The sequence below is a fragment of the Rhinolophus sinicus genome, linkage group LG02, assembly GCF_036562045.2.
Source record: "Rhinolophus sinicus isolate RSC01 linkage group LG02, ASM3656204v1, whole genome shotgun sequence".
NCBI classification, from domain to species: domain Eukaryota; kingdom Metazoa; phylum Chordata; class Mammalia; order Chiroptera; family Rhinolophidae; genus Rhinolophus; species Rhinolophus sinicus.
In genome coordinates, this window is record NC_133752.1 from 151996339 (window position 1) to 152011971 (window position 15633).

General features: G+C 38.3%; 1 protein-coding gene across 1 annotated transcript in view; it reads right to left on the reverse strand.

The window, feature by feature from the left end:
• PCED1B (PC-esterase domain containing 1B) overlaps positions 1–15633 on the reverse strand; it is a 231095-nt gene that overhangs the window by 132246 nt on the left and 83216 nt on the right. The window contains exon 5 of the mRNA XM_074325794.1: positions 8018–8105. The gene's annotated coding sequence lies outside the window, so the exon portion shown is untranslated. The remainder of the gene's footprint in view (positions 1–8017; positions 8106–15633) is intronic.

Here is a 15633-nt window from a genome sequence, read left to right on the forward strand (position 1 = left end):
TGCTTTGGGTAAAGGACAAACTGAACTGAGATCAAAACTAAGATACTTAGAGCTAAAACAAAAGAAAACCCCCCAAATCCTGAATACTGAAAAGCAAAGCTGCATTTTGAACAAAAGTAAGAAGGCCTGCTGATGAAAAAGCATGAAACTAAATGTTACGTGGAATTTTAAGTTTTTAGGTGTATCGTTTTTCTTTTTTTTTGATAGGAGCCTGATCACATGTATTTTAAATATAGGAACAGAACTAATTTGTGCTTTATAAATTTGCCCCACTCAAAACATTTATATAATTTTCCTTCCAAGTAATAAATTGGACTTATGTAACTGGGTTCTTTTAAACTACGTAGTATTTTTTATTTCACAGTTGTGAGAGAGGTGGATACTCTTTGGAGAAACCAAGCAAAGATCATGGACATGAAATTTTCCTGGGCTTAGACTATTTTTCACTATAAGTAAAAGATACTAGTTTGTGATAATATACTCTGTGATTAATCATGAGTTAAATCTTTTAAATATCCTTGTAAAATTTATAATCTGAAAGAATGGCCTAAAACATTTTCTTACTTATAGTTAAATTTGCCAAGGAAAAAAATATTTGTTTTCATTTTTCTAAATAAATATTTTTCTAAAATGTTAATCAGAAGGCACATAGGAGAAACTTACAGGGATGGAAACATAAGAGAGACAGGAAGACACTCTGTCGGTCCAACTTCTAAAAAGATATTTGATTTGGACCATCCTGCTAAGTACTGTTAAAACAAGATACAGTCTAAGTATCACCAAACATCGTGTCTTTTCCACTGTCATAACTGCTGCTTGATTACCGTTGCCTTTTAATGTCATCTGGTTTACCTAGTGATCTAGTAACAGGTCTACAACAAGGGAAAGTTAAATAAGCAAGGGTTTCTAGCAGCTATTGTCTACACACTTCCTAACCAGAGGCATAAGGCCTGCCCATATCATATTTTAAAAAAATTTTCCACGTAATTTTGATTCTGCCCATTTTGATGATATACATCCTAAAATGAGGCCCTATCACATTTTGTGTTTAGGTTATATCAAAATACATAATTATTACTTGCTACTGGATTTATTAATAAAAAGAAGAATTTTAGTACTCTCTTTAAAAAAATTCTAATATGTTGGAAAAATGAATGAGTTTGATTCTCTGATGCTAAATGCATTCTAGAGCAAACTATTGACTATAAGTTATGATTTATATTTTTCTAAGTTATGAAATATGGAATAATTACTTTGAGATGACTAAATCTCTGATTCTTCCATTCTTTAAACTATTTTTGGTTTGAAAGTAGCTACAATAGCTTTGGAGCTTTCAAATTTGATTAGGTCATAGTAAAGTGAGGGCACGTTTCAAGGATGTTTGAGTGCAGATTTCATCTAGTGAGAACCAAGCTCCTTTGTTTTTTCAATATATGAGAATAATGTTTTTCAAAGAGAGCCCAAAGATTCTTTTCATGGTTCTCTCATCCCTCTCTGCCCAAGACCCAGCCATCAAAGCCATAATTTTTATTTTTTACAATATAAAAGTTAGTATGAAAAGGTGATAACTACTTTGCCCCTGCAAATATTATTGGATGGCAATATGTAAAAAGTAGAACTAAAAACTCATATAATAACCTCCTGAATAATTGAGAGGACACCTTATGGGACGATTGGTGCTTGTGGGTAGATTCTGGGGTGGTGGGGGGAGTATTTACAATGATGAGCAGAGTCAACAGAGTAGGAAAAACAGATCCTTTGCAAATTATAAAATGTGATATATATATATATATATATATAAATATATATATATATATAGCATTTATAATTTATACTGCTTTAATTTATTAAGTACCTACTAAGTGCCAAGCACCACACTGTGAGAGGTGGTGTTTATTTATTATCATTTCTCATCACAGCAGCCCTGAAAGATGGGAAGTATTAACCCCAGTTACAGATAGGAAAAGAGGCTCAAAAGGGGTAAATAATTTTCCCAGGTGACTCAGCTAATAAGCCATTTTTAATCCTAATAATCATTTAAAAAATATCTCTGCAAAGTATTCTTATAGGTGTTCTATCGATAGAATGACTTTGTAAAGCATGGGTCATAAATAAACTTTCTATGAATGTCAGAGTGTGAGTGAATTAATACTGATAGCAAAACTGGGGGAAGAGGAATGGAAGGTCAGGGGATCATAAGTCATTCAAGCATAAGAAAGGTGGGAATGATTCTTATTTTCCTCTGTAAAACACAATGCATCACAAGTAGCAAAACTGGAAATCTCCCTGAGAAGATCAAGGTTTAATAGACAAGGCCTACTCCAGTCTACTGGCGCTTAGTCTGGTTGCCCTTCACACATGAAATTTGCATGATATGCAAAACAAATATCTGCTTTATTATTATAAGATATATATTTGAGATAAAGGAATAAATGATTACGTTCAGTATTTTTTAAGTTAAAAATGACCTAAATTTATAGGGTGAATAGTTCTATTGGAAGGGTTATCTAAGAATTTGTTTTAAATTTCTAAAAGAGTGGTAGGGACAATTCAGACCCCATGAGGTATTTTTCCAACTAAATTTAAAATTAGATTTCTCAAAATAATTTTAAACTTATTTCACAAGGTAGCCTCACTAGCTTATCTGATTAAATTTCTCTATTAGATAATATGGCAGCAAAGTATCAAATATGATATTCCCAGGAATTTTGTAGGGTCTATAGGATCATCGCATCATAGAGTCAGGTATATAGGATCAAGGGTCAAACCTTTGGTGATGAACAGCCAGTGGTAACCAAGAGAAGATTATTGAGCTTTGCTAAGATACTGCGGAGGCCATAAATGATGTATAATAATTACTCTCTCCTGTTAACGGAGATTACAGCACAACTGAGAGATGACAAGTAAACCTAAAACAATTTAAGAGTAAGAGTTGATTTGTCTACTAGTGACTATACTGGCAAACAGGAAGTGAGAAGAGGAAGATAATTGGCAGAGACCTTGATTTAACCAACTGGGCAAATGGCACAGGCTTGAAAACTAGATAGCCATCCCATAGATACCCTGAATACTGCGTTAACTGGGGTCTTGACCTTCAGAAAGCTGGTATCATAGGGAGCAAGTTAGTTAATAGTGCTCTGCTGTGAATGTCAGGGATTTGATTTCAAATTCTACTGCTTTGTGATCAAATCTAGAGGAGAAAGTGACCTTACAACTTCACCCTGATCCTCTATGTATACTCACAGCCACAAAACTTACCTCCGTCACAGTTAGGAGGAATGTGTCCCAGCCATGTCATGAGGAATGAGAATAATAACCATAACAACCTTTTTATATGTAAGCTCCATGCTTTATATATTTTTTTCTCATTCCTCTGAGGAAGTTATTATTTTTACATCCATTTTACAGATGGGAGAACTAGGGCTTAGGAATGTTACGTGATTTGTCCATAGGATATGTAGTCAAGGAGTCAGGATTTGAATCCAGTGTTGTCTGGATATGTCAGAATCCGGTCTCTTACTGTCTGTACTCTCATACACTACATTATAATACTTTTCAGCTCCGTAAATTAAGAGGGCTTTACTGATCATGGCCCCTCTGTCCTCCTGCCCCCTTTTATCTGGCTCCAGGCTACCTTTCCTTCAGTGGTCTGGCCCTGCTGTCAAGATTCCTCTTTGTAGACTTGTCCTGTAGCAATTGCTCCCTAACTCTGGCTGCTCACTGCTCTGGCCCTTAACCAGTGCTGGCTTTTGCTGTTCTGCCTCTCTTTACAGTCCTCATCTCCGTGACCAGCTCCTCAGCTATGAAAGAATATGTCTTCTATCTGTATACCCAGCACTGAGCACATAGTAGGTGTTTGTATGTCTTACCTTTTCAATTATATTCATTCATTGTTTTCAACACACGATCCCTAATGCCTCATATATGTCAGTCCCTGAGCTTGATCCAGGGACCAAATATGACCAAGCTACTCCCAGGCGTTGAAGAGACAGACAGAGTTTTATCACGAGGCAAGTGTGCTGCTATAGCAATGCCCAAAGACAGGAATCTTTCCTAGAACGAATGCCTGAGCAGAGGCTTCAAGGAGATGCCTGTGTTTGGAGAGATTTCATTTGTTTTCCACAGAGGGACAGGCAGACATAATGGAAGGCGAGGCAGCGAATGTACCCTGAGTCCATGAGGATTTAACTAAGGTGGCTGTAGGAAACTAGGGCGCCGGTGCCTGTGGAGCTGCCTTCCAATGGGGTCCTTTGGGGTCACTGCGGATGGGGTCCAGTGTGTACCTCCCTCATTACACATTCTACTCTGCACTGAAAATGTAGCTGTAATGTAGTCCTATTCCATAGCTCTTCAAGGAGGAAACATATTAAATTGGCTCATACAAATGCATATAGCACATTTTATAGGCTAAAAAGAGTTAGAAATATTAGCTTCTCTTGTGTAACAATGTGGGTTTAATACAGTAATGATGAAATAATCCTACTTAATTCAGTTATCATCCTATAGACCAAGAAATGTCTTAGAGCTAATGTTTATCCAAACCTCACTGTAATTAAATTTGCATTGCTAGCCTGGGTATTGATTTGACTAAGCCGGTTTTATAAGAGTGAATGATTTGGCTGGGAAGAGACAGAAAGATGGGATTTTTTTTCAAGGGGAAAAAATAAAAACAAACACATTAGACTGACCTGTAGAATTAAAGTACAATAGTTCAGGCTGCTTATTGAGCATTTGTGTGCATTTTTGCCCCAACTCTGCTTGGTTAAATACTTCTCCACAGCATTCATGCTGGAGTGAATCTTTCTTGAAGTCTAAACTTACAGAGCTATTGCAGTTTTTTTTAAAATCTATTTTTTAAAGTATATATCCCTTTTCTCAAAGAAAAGCATCTTGCCTGAGGTAGAAACATAATGAAAGGCCTGTGATATGAAAGCCTAAGAAAAGTTGTTTATTTTTTTATTTGTTCTCAGTTTTTTAATATTCATACTTAATTACAACCTTAGGGAAGGCTTCAGCTCTCAATCTGACCTACTTCAAATCAGTGGAGAACATACCAAGTGTCTCCCCTAAGCAACTATTTATAATGTTGGCATTTCCCTAAAACCCAGAGGAAATGTATTTCTTTGCTCATGGACCAAGTTCGTCAGCAACTACCGTGTTTCCCCGAAACTAGGACCGGGTCTTATATTAATTTTTGCTCCAAAAGATGCATTAGAGCTATGTTCAAGGGATGTCATCCTGAAAAATCATGCTAGGGCTTATTTTCTGGTTAGGTCTTATTTTCTGGGGAACATGGTATTTGCTTTAATAAATCTTATATGTATAAGGATTCAATTGAAAAATCATTAATTATAATGTAAAATCTGTAATAAGGACATTAAAAAGAACCTTAATTAGCTAAATAGTATGTAATGATTTGAATGACAGATGTTAAATACATATTTTTTCTTGTTTAACTGGTCAGCATTAAGCATCTTAAAAATTTGATAGGGTTTTTGAAAATGAAATCATATGCAGCCCAGTACAGGGTCTCAGATTTTCCTAAGAACCTAACTCAGGCCTTGCTCTTTAGGGATTTTTCTACTAGTAATGATGAGCTGGCTGACTAACTCCCCTGCTATTTGCCACTCAGGGTATTCTGTAACTCCATTTGTTTTAAGTACCACATGCTCGGAGAGATGGGAGAGTCATCTACCGGTGGCAAAGATCCCATACATCTCTTGAATTTAAGGGCAGTTGCCAGGAATCCTGCCAAGCAATGAAGCCTCTTCCCACAGGGTCTAAAGATTTAGAGGAGATGGAGGCAGAAGCATTTATGGGAAGTTTTTCCTGCCTACGTCTTCATCTCCTCTACTTATTTCTGGAAAATGCTTGGAACACAGGTTTATTACTTGCTATCAAACCACCTTAAAGATATTCAGCAATGGAAACTCACCCTCCAGCCCACACTCTCTCGAGGTTATTATTGACCCCTAGAAAGTGCCAGGTGCTGAGCACCTGACTATCTATGGGCATTTCCATGCAACATGTTTATATTTGACCTAGAAATGCCTTCTGGCTTTTTGCATAAACATGGTTCTTGCCGTGATCTTTCTCATCTTGGTCAAATGGCAACTGTACCCTTTTAAATGCTCAGGCCCCAAACCTTGGCATCACACCCTCTATCTGATCTGTGGGAAAATTCCTTTGGTTCTACCTTCAAAATATCTCCAGTGTCTGACCGCTTCTCACCACTGGCCCCTCCTCTCTGTCCAAGCTATCAGCATCCCTCACTAGATTATTACAGTGGTATCTCTGGTCTGCCTGCTTCCACCTTGGCCTTCCTAGGGTCTGTTCTTAAAACTGTAGCCACCAAGACCCTATTTGTAAGTCAGCTCGTGTCCTTGCTCCGTTCAGAACCTTCAGACTCAGAGTCTCTCAACCCCTAACCACTCTCGGGAAGCACATGTGGAGATTTCAAAAACATTCCCAGCCCTTCCCCGACAAGTCCACCTTCCTTATCCCCCTTTCTGTTTTATTTTTCATCACCATCTGATATCCTACCGTGTTTCCCCAAAAATAAGACCGGGTCTTACATGAATTTTTGTTCCAAAAGAAGCATTAGGGCTTATGCTTAGAGGATGTCACCCTGAAAAATCATGCGAGGGCTTATTTTCTGGTTAGGTCTTATTTTCGGGGAAACACGGTATATATTTTACTTACTATGGAAGTTCCATGAGGGCAGGAATGTTTATGGGTTTTGTTTGGTGTTGTATTCCCAGGGCTGACAACAGAACCTGGCCGAGCAAATATTTATGCAGTGAATCACAGTGCTCAGGAAGGCGCTGGAGGCCTTGCCTACTGTAATGAACTCTAATGTGAGGAAAAGCCACCACAGGTACACACTGTTGACAATATGATTGATTTCCCTGGGGCACATTTTCTGGTTTGTCCCACAGTCTGTGATGCTGTTTTTCACCTCCCCAAAAGAGTACAAGAATAGTTTGGCCATATTCAGTGATGAATAAACTGTCTAAATACACCTAAATGCCCATTTCTCATATATTTCCCACTTGTTTTCAAGGCCCCCTGTTTGGTATTTATGAAAAGATGTCGCAGGTGCCAGTATTGGAGAAGCTGGAGGCTTGTCTGTCTCCTTTCAACGTCTGCTAACAGAGTAATGCCAATTACCATGTGTCAAGGCCCTGAAAGGAATCAGACTGGACTTTAAGGGGATCAGGCAGTAGGCTTGACACAAATTTAATAAGCTGTCTCCAACCTTTGAAGCAGGTCTTTTTGGAATCCAGTTCTGTCAAGACGGGTTCTGACTGCTTTAGTGGATAAACAGCAGAGATGCTGTGTTTACTCAGTGATATCTGAGTGCAGTTAAAGATGACCTCTGTGGAGGTCATGTGGTCTGATAGGCCAATTAGTTGTTCTCCTCGTCAATACATGGAAACTTCTAGCAACTTCCATGGCAATGTATTTTCTGAACTAGTTCCTGGTATGAGGAGAAAATTACGTTACGACAGAGAGAACCAGGCCAAAGGAAAAATCTGAAGCGGGTGGGGTGCATAACATAAACCTTGGCCACTCAGAAGATCCGCCTACTCCAGGTGAGTGTCAAGTATGTGATAGTGGATGTGAAGTGCTTTATGAACTGTGAAGTGCAAGATGATAATGGTTTTCAAAAATGGCAACTAGGCCAGTTTCGGTGGCTCATGGGTGGGTCACACCCACTGAGTGGCCCTCTCACCTCCATCAGTGTTTTCCAGAACAACCACTGTTCCTCTCCTCCACCTGGACTCCTTTTTCCTTTCCATTGAGAGTCCATGCATTATTAAACCCAAGAGAACAGGGTCAACGCACTGTTCTCAGTAGGTTACTCCTCTTGCCATATTATGCTCTATGTTGTTAATTCTTTTTCAGGTCTGTGCCATTGTTATCTCATGAAACTAATTTATAACTATTAGCAATAACATTGATGAATAAGAAGAGATAATGTAGAATGAATGGGTAACATTTTTTGAGCACTTACGATGTGCCAGCCACTGTTTTAAGGGCTCTCCATGAGCTAATCCTCGTGACAGTCTCTGAGTCAGGGATCATTGTGAAAGCCACTTGACCTACAAGCAAAAGGAAGCACAGAGAGACTTAGAAACTTGCCCAAGGTTACCCCGCTGGTCAGTGGCAGAGCCAGTATTCATGCCCGTTGTTTCATTTAGTCTAGACAAAATCACACTGAAATAAGTACTTTTGCTCCATTTTACATAGGAGAAAATTGAGAGAAATTTATAACTCACCTAAGGCCATGGCGCTATTAAGTAGGATGTTCAGATCAGAACCCAAGTTTGTCTGCTTTCAAAGCCCTTGGCTATGCTTTAATTGGCTTCTTGGGTAAAGCCCACATTTTTTGATTCATTATTAGTATTCTAAATTCGGTGTGACCATTACTTGTGCTGGAAGTAGGTATTTAGATATCACTAGGTGTTAGAAAAAGATCCTATAATTTTTTGCTTCATTAAAAATATAGCCAACCATCAAAATGTGAGCAGCAGCGCATTAGAGTTACAAAGAGTGACTGCTGTGGGCCCTGGTGATGATGGTGTGCGTGGCTTGCATAACTACAAAGAGGTATGCCATCCTTGTGGGGTAGGCACCAACAGGCCTGTTTTCAGATGGGAAAAATTGCCTGAGGTTACATAACATAGCTAGTAGGTAGTCCAGATGGGATGTGATCCCATGGTCCTGGATTCAAACCCTGTGCTTGGCCCATCTTCCTCCCTCTACCAGAGATCAGCAGAGGTGACATCCTGCGTGGTACCTAGACAACTCAGCCACACCGGTTTTTCCCCCTTATAATAGAAAAATGAAGATTGCTTGTCATTACATTGGGGAACTTTTGACTTAACTCAAGGGTCAAATCCCTACCTGACCTTGTCTGAATCAATCTACCACAGATAGCAGATTGGTTCTCTGGTCCTGGCCAGCCATTTATTTCAGGAGAAGATGCTACTACGAGCCACTAGGAAGACCCTTTAAGATTGAAGATATTCATCATAAACCTAACGTTTCTGCTGGAAAAACAATTTTGAGAGCATAGCCTACACATGCCAGGTATAGCAGCACCTTGATACCTGTGCCAAAAAGTAGACCCTGAAGCTATTTGGCCCACGTGCTCGTTGTTATGCTGACAGATGTATTAATATTATTTATTCATCATTTGAAATGTCCACATTCAACTCACTTTCTGACAACTTTCAGAAAGTATTTACGGACAGCTGGATAAAATTAACTGAATGTGTCCAATGAAACTATTTCTGAAAATAGGAGCGGCATTATCGTTTTGACAACAATTATGGAATTGCTATTCATTCATATTATTCATGTTTATAGTGTAATGTTTGGTTTTGTTCTCATGGAAAAAAAAACCCAGTGAATTTGACATCAACTATTAAGTCAGTTCTTTTATTTTTTTTCTCTTTTTCTCCCATGTCTCTTTTTCTTTCCTTCCTTTTTTCTCTCTCCCCCTGTCAATGCCTTTCTCTGTCTCATTTTTTCTCTTTCTTTTTTTTATTAAACTAAATCACTACCTGTTTTATAATTTTAGTTCTAGTTGAGAAAAGCTTTAGTATTACTCTCCTAACATATTCTTTATTCTTCTGCTAATGTATGCCATTTATAATCTGAAAACACATGTTTTATCATTCAGCTCAATCTCTAACACTAAATTTAAATCATTGCTATCACCCATCTTTCTAAAGGGGTAAGTAACCAGTAGAGATTACCTTCCTGTGTTACTGCTAAGGCTGATGCCATTTTGGTAAATGTCATTCTAAGGGAGGGGAGGAGGAAGATAATCACACTTAATTCTCATTTTACCTAGCCTTAAATGTTCCTTTAAGTGTCAGATAATATCCCATGATATTATCATAACTGACATTCAGAATCACAATAGCTAATAGTTAATATGTTCCCGAGAAATAACTACATAACCTTAAACTAGGTTTGCAAAATACGTAGATCATGAGCACATTGTTACTCAGATTTTTTTTTTTTTTTAATGACAAGACATATTTCTTGACTAACTGACATAATGACTGAAGTTCTTCAGTCATTGTCGGTCTGGGAATGTAATATAGGTGTTTCCCTTCTCAATCCTTGGCTTAAAAAAGCCTTTAAAAATAATACCAGAAATTACATTAATTAAATCTTTCAGTCTTAAAGTAACTTAAAAAATTAGGAATCACTAGTGTAATTATCAACCAAAGATAATTCATACCATCAAAGGGCACATTTCCCTAATGCAGAACCATTTATTTTGTGGCACACAGAATGCTTTCGCTGAAGCATTTGAATTTGATAACCAAGCTTTTCCACAACAGAGCATCCTCTTAAACAACCTATCACGATCATCTCTGAAGACAAAAAATTTTTGTAGAGCTTTTTTTAAAATCATGACACTCTTTTTCCTAACTTTTTTTTTCTTATTTGTATTGATTAAATTAGTTTTTAAGACTATGGTTATCTAAGAATAGCATCGATATACATTTACATATTAAATATTTAAACAGGTACTGGCTTTGGTGAAATATTATGGTAACCAATGGTTTTCTTTTTAAAAATGTTTCCTAGGTCCGTCTGTGAATTTTCATATCAGGATATTAAAATTGCAGCTCTTAAAATTATTTCTATCTCACCCCATCAATTCTTTCCATCCCAACATCTCTCCTGGCTTCTCTCTGGCATTTCTGGGATGTTGAGTTTTCAGTCTTTTGGGACGTTGGGGATGACCTGTCACCTAATAACCACAATTAAAAATCATTCTTTTTGCTTCACATTTAAGTTTCCTAAATTGTGTTAGTCTGAAGCAGAGAAATTAGATGCAGAATTCAATTTTTTCTTGCATAATACACATTGATCATGCAACTGTTTAGTACTGCACTCAAAATTCTCCTTACATTGGCTCCAGGCAAGTTTTCCAGTGTTCACTACCACAATTCTTCCATCTAAACAATACATTCCAGTCTGGCCGATTCAGCGTCCTTAAAGAGGCAGTCAAATGTGCTCACTAGCATTTCCCACTGATTGATCGCCTATTGATCCTAAAAGACCTAGCAAAAATCCCACTTCTATGAAGCCATCTTTGATCTTATTCATATTATGTGAAAGCAACATTTCCTGCAACTTCTGACTTAAGCCCTCCTTAAAAGATTCAATTTGCATCTGAAGAAGATCCTTCAGGTAGTAATGCTGAGGTGAGTAGGGTGTGGAGAAGACAGGAATGGAAGCAGGGAAACCAAACAGAGGCCTTTACAGTGGCCCAGGATCATGAGTAGGACAGGTTTTTAGAGAGATGAAAGGGGCATCATTTTTAGGACTCCACTGATTGAGATTTGACAGACAAATCATTTCAAGCTCACATAAGGGTAATAAGGAAGATATGCACAAACATTATAGGACTACAAAGAAAGATGGTGGTTCTGAGTGTCCAGAAAAGCTTTTCCTAAGGATATAGTAACCCAAGACAAACCTTGAAAAAAGGGTTTCTACGGTGAAGTGGACTTGGAGGAAGGTAACTCCAGTCCAGTCTGAAGGAGTAACATGGGTAAAGGCTGGAGAGAATGTGGTGTACCCAGTGAATGGCAAGTAGTTTGGTTTTGCCAGGACTGTAGTAGAGGATGGGTAGAGGTAGAAACTCTGTAGAGAGGAAGCCAGAAAGTAGGTGAAAGTCAGATCATGAAGGGTCTTGTGTATCACCCCGAGCCATTTGATCTCATTCTGAGAGCTATGAGGTCAGCCTATGAATGATTTTAGCAGCTGGAGTGACATGAACAAAGTTGTAATCAAAAGGTAGGAGATATGCCACTCAAAAAAAGATGATTTTTGGCATAAAGATTATTTTGAGCTGAGGGCAATGGAGGAGAAGCAAATACCAGAAAAGTTCTCTGCCCTCCCCCATTTGCCTAAAAGCAAGACAGAAATTTATAAAGCTGTCCCCACTCCCCTTTCTACTCAGGAAGACAGAAGTAAACTACTAGAGATGACTCTGGGTCCTTATCAGCCCAGAGACAGCCCCAGAGGAATCTACATAACAAGTTGTAACAATTAGCCCTGATCTCTCCCATCAGATCTCCCTTCTTATAATTTGCTGCTCTGGAAACTTCAAAGTCCTTTTCCTTTATCTTGTTATTTCTTTAAAAATGTACTGTTCTTTTGTGAAGATGCTGTATAAACCCAAATTCTAACCACCCTTTTGAGTTACTCATCACTGAATACTCTCATGTGTGTGCAAGCTGCGCATGTTAATACACTTTTGTTTGTTTTTCCTTTGTTAATCTATCTTTTGTTACTATAACTTGCAGGGCTCTAAGCAATGAACCTAAAATGGGTAGAGGGAAAACAATTTTTCTTCCCCTATCTCATTTAGAAAAAACACTTTCTAATTGCAGTGAGGAGGGAGTAGTTAGGGTACTGTAAGAGTAATCAAAGAGATGATGAAGGCTGGAATTGAGATATAATAATGGAAACGGAGAAGGAGATATAGTTGGGAGATGTTAAAATGCTGGGACTGACAAGACTGCTGCCTGAGTAGATGGAAGAAGGTGGAAGAGAAGAGAGTTTGAAGACTTACTTTCTGATTTATAGCCTGGGTGGTACAGTAAAGGGTGGTGCCATTCTCCAGATGGGGAATATGTTTGATGGAGAAGAAAATGAGTTTCTTTTGGACATGTCGAGTTTGAGTAGTCTGTATGACAACAAAGAAGAAACACCTCATACAAAGCTAGATGAAGATGCCTGGAGCTCAGAAGAAAGAACTGAGCCAGAGATTTAGATTTTCATGGTCAATCTGCATTTAGTTAGTAGTACAAGCCATTGGCGTAGAGGAAACAAGTCAGAGACTATATGTCACAAGAGAAGAGAAGGGGATGGAAAAAGAGACAGCAATATTTAAGCAGTTGGAAGAGCAGGAGCCAGAAAAGGAAGAGCCAATGAGGGAAGAGCCAAAGCAGTGGAAGAGGAAAGAGTAACTGAAGCCTAATGACGGAGAGGAGATGGTGGTGTCCAGCAGGGCCACATGCGTTAGATTAAGGAAGAGAAAGCCTGTAAAATGGATTTAGGAGCAGGTGACCTTGGCACAAGTAGTTAAGCAGAAGAGGAAGACATATGACTGTGAGTTGGGGAATGCATAAGATATAAGGCACAGTAACTGTCTTTTTCAAGAAGTTTGGATGTGAGGAATGGAAAAGATAGAGCCAGAACCATGCAGGGGGAATGCAGAATCAAGAGACGGCTGTTGAAATTTGGAAGGTTTGGACATATTGAAATGCAGGGGGGAAAATTGCAGTAGAGGAGAGAAGGAAGATGTAGCTAAGACAAGGCACAAAGAATGAAGCAAAGGCAAGAAACAAAAGGAAGGAAGGAAGGAAGGAAGGAAGGAAGGAAGGAAGGAAGGAAGGAAGGAAGAGAAGAAGGAAGAGAGGGAGGGAATAAATGAGTACATGGGATGGGAGAGATAGAAGGGACTTCACTTCCATTCGGAGAAAAGGGAAGGAGAAAAGGATGAGTGTGGATACAAACTGGATTTGAAGGACTGGGTAGGAGGTTGAGGGAATCTTTGCCTGCAGATTTCAAGTTCTCTGTAAATAGAAAAGTGGGTAAGACATCTTGAGAAGGGTTGAAGAACAAGAAAGTGGCTGCACTTCATGGAAAGGCAGCTGTGGTAGAGAGTGGCTGCTGGAATTTTTCATTGTTGAGAAATAGAAGCTCTAGGGAATGATGAGCTCTAGGATTGTCAATACATGGCAATAAAGGAAATGGGGTTATGAAGGTTAATGGGGTTGAGAGGAACTGTGAGGCTAAGGCTTTGAAGGGTCATCCATGTGGGCAAAGAAGTCACCTAGGATGATGGTGAGACCTAAGATGAAAATGTAGTATGAGTCAGGAAAAGCAATTCTTGATGCTATAACAAGAACCCCCAACTTTCAGTGGCCTACCAAAATAAAAACTTATTTGTCTCTCATGTCACAGTGCAGTTTGGTTCAGGCAGCTCTCCATGTAGCTGTCCTCCAAGCAGCGCCTCAGAGATGAGGATTTCTATGTGTGGCTCTGCCATCTGGGGTCATTCATTTCCAACTGGTACAACTCTGAAGCAAAAACATAGGAAAGATAACACACAAAAAGGAAACCACCATCTCACTTATGAATAGGGAAACAAACGTTTAAATAAAATGCCAGCAGTAATAAAAGAAAAATACAGCATGACCCAGTAGAGTTTATTTTAGTAGTGAAAGAAAGAGGTTATATCTATGTGGGCCTGGCTGAAATGGATGGAATGGAAACATTTGCTTTGCTCAGCCTTCTGTATCTCATCCAAACATTCGTATTTCATAAAGTCAGAAATATTGGCTCTCTATTTCAGCAATCAACAATGAAATAAATCTGTGAAGACACTCTGTAAATTGAAATGTACTCTGTAGGAGTAAGGAATTTTTTAGCACATAAGGCCTCATGCTGGGTGTTGTTTAGGACAAGACATTTAAGACATGATTTCTCTTCTCTTGGATCTTACCATCTGGCTGGGAAAGATATGCCATGAAAAGATCCACACAACACCAAGTAGTAAAAGCCTAATGGAGGGATCGACATGTTTAGAGTCGAGAGGCAGAGGAGATAATCTTCAGGCGTTGTCTATTACAGAGAAACCAAACCATTTTAATTTCTTCTTGGACACAGGAAGGTTGCCTGTCCTGGCACCCATTGCTTTCAGAAAGAATCAAGTAATAGCTCTGGCCCCTGGAATATGGGCAGAAGTGATGGATGCCACCATTAGTCTTGGCTCTTAGATATCTCACTGGTTCCCATTTGCTCTCTCTCTTCCCTATTCATTCAAAGAATAAGTAAATGTCAATATTACACACACATGCACACACAAAGCCAGATTGTTTTCCAATCTCCTACTTTCTTAATCCATTCATTTATTTGAAAAATATTTATTATGTGGCAGGCACTGGGTCCTCATGGAGCTTACTTTCCAGTTAATTTGTGAGCTCTAGGGATTTTTTCATTTTATTTTATTATTTCAGAAGCCACCCCTTGGATTTATTAAGTCAACCAATTATTTGTTTTCTAATTCATTAATACCTCTCTTTAGCCTTTTTGTTTTCTGGTTTGTACTTTACTTAAGTTTGTTTTGTTGCTGTTAATTAAATTCCATACATAGGCTTATTTTTCTTCTCTTGTTTAATAATGAAAGTATTTAAGCATATAATAAAAGCATCTTATGCGTACATTTAAAGTTTGTTAAGTTAACTTGGAATCTTTAAATGGACATTCTTCAGTGTTACCAATACTGTGACTTACACAGTAGATTCATTTAAGTCAGAAAACTGTCTGCAGGAGCTCTGAAACCCAAAGAAAGAACATGTGGATGATTTTAAAGGTTTCTCAACCATTGACAAAGAAATGAAATGCATTATTTATTTTAAAAAATCAGTATGATCAGCATTCTATATGGGTAATTATAGGTATTTGCAAGGTACATTTTTACTTTATGTGGTTTTCACTCTATGACCTGATTTTAGAGCCAATCCTCCATGTTATTTATTTGTTTGTAGGTATTATTGTCTCTTGTGTATTTTCAGGTATAACATT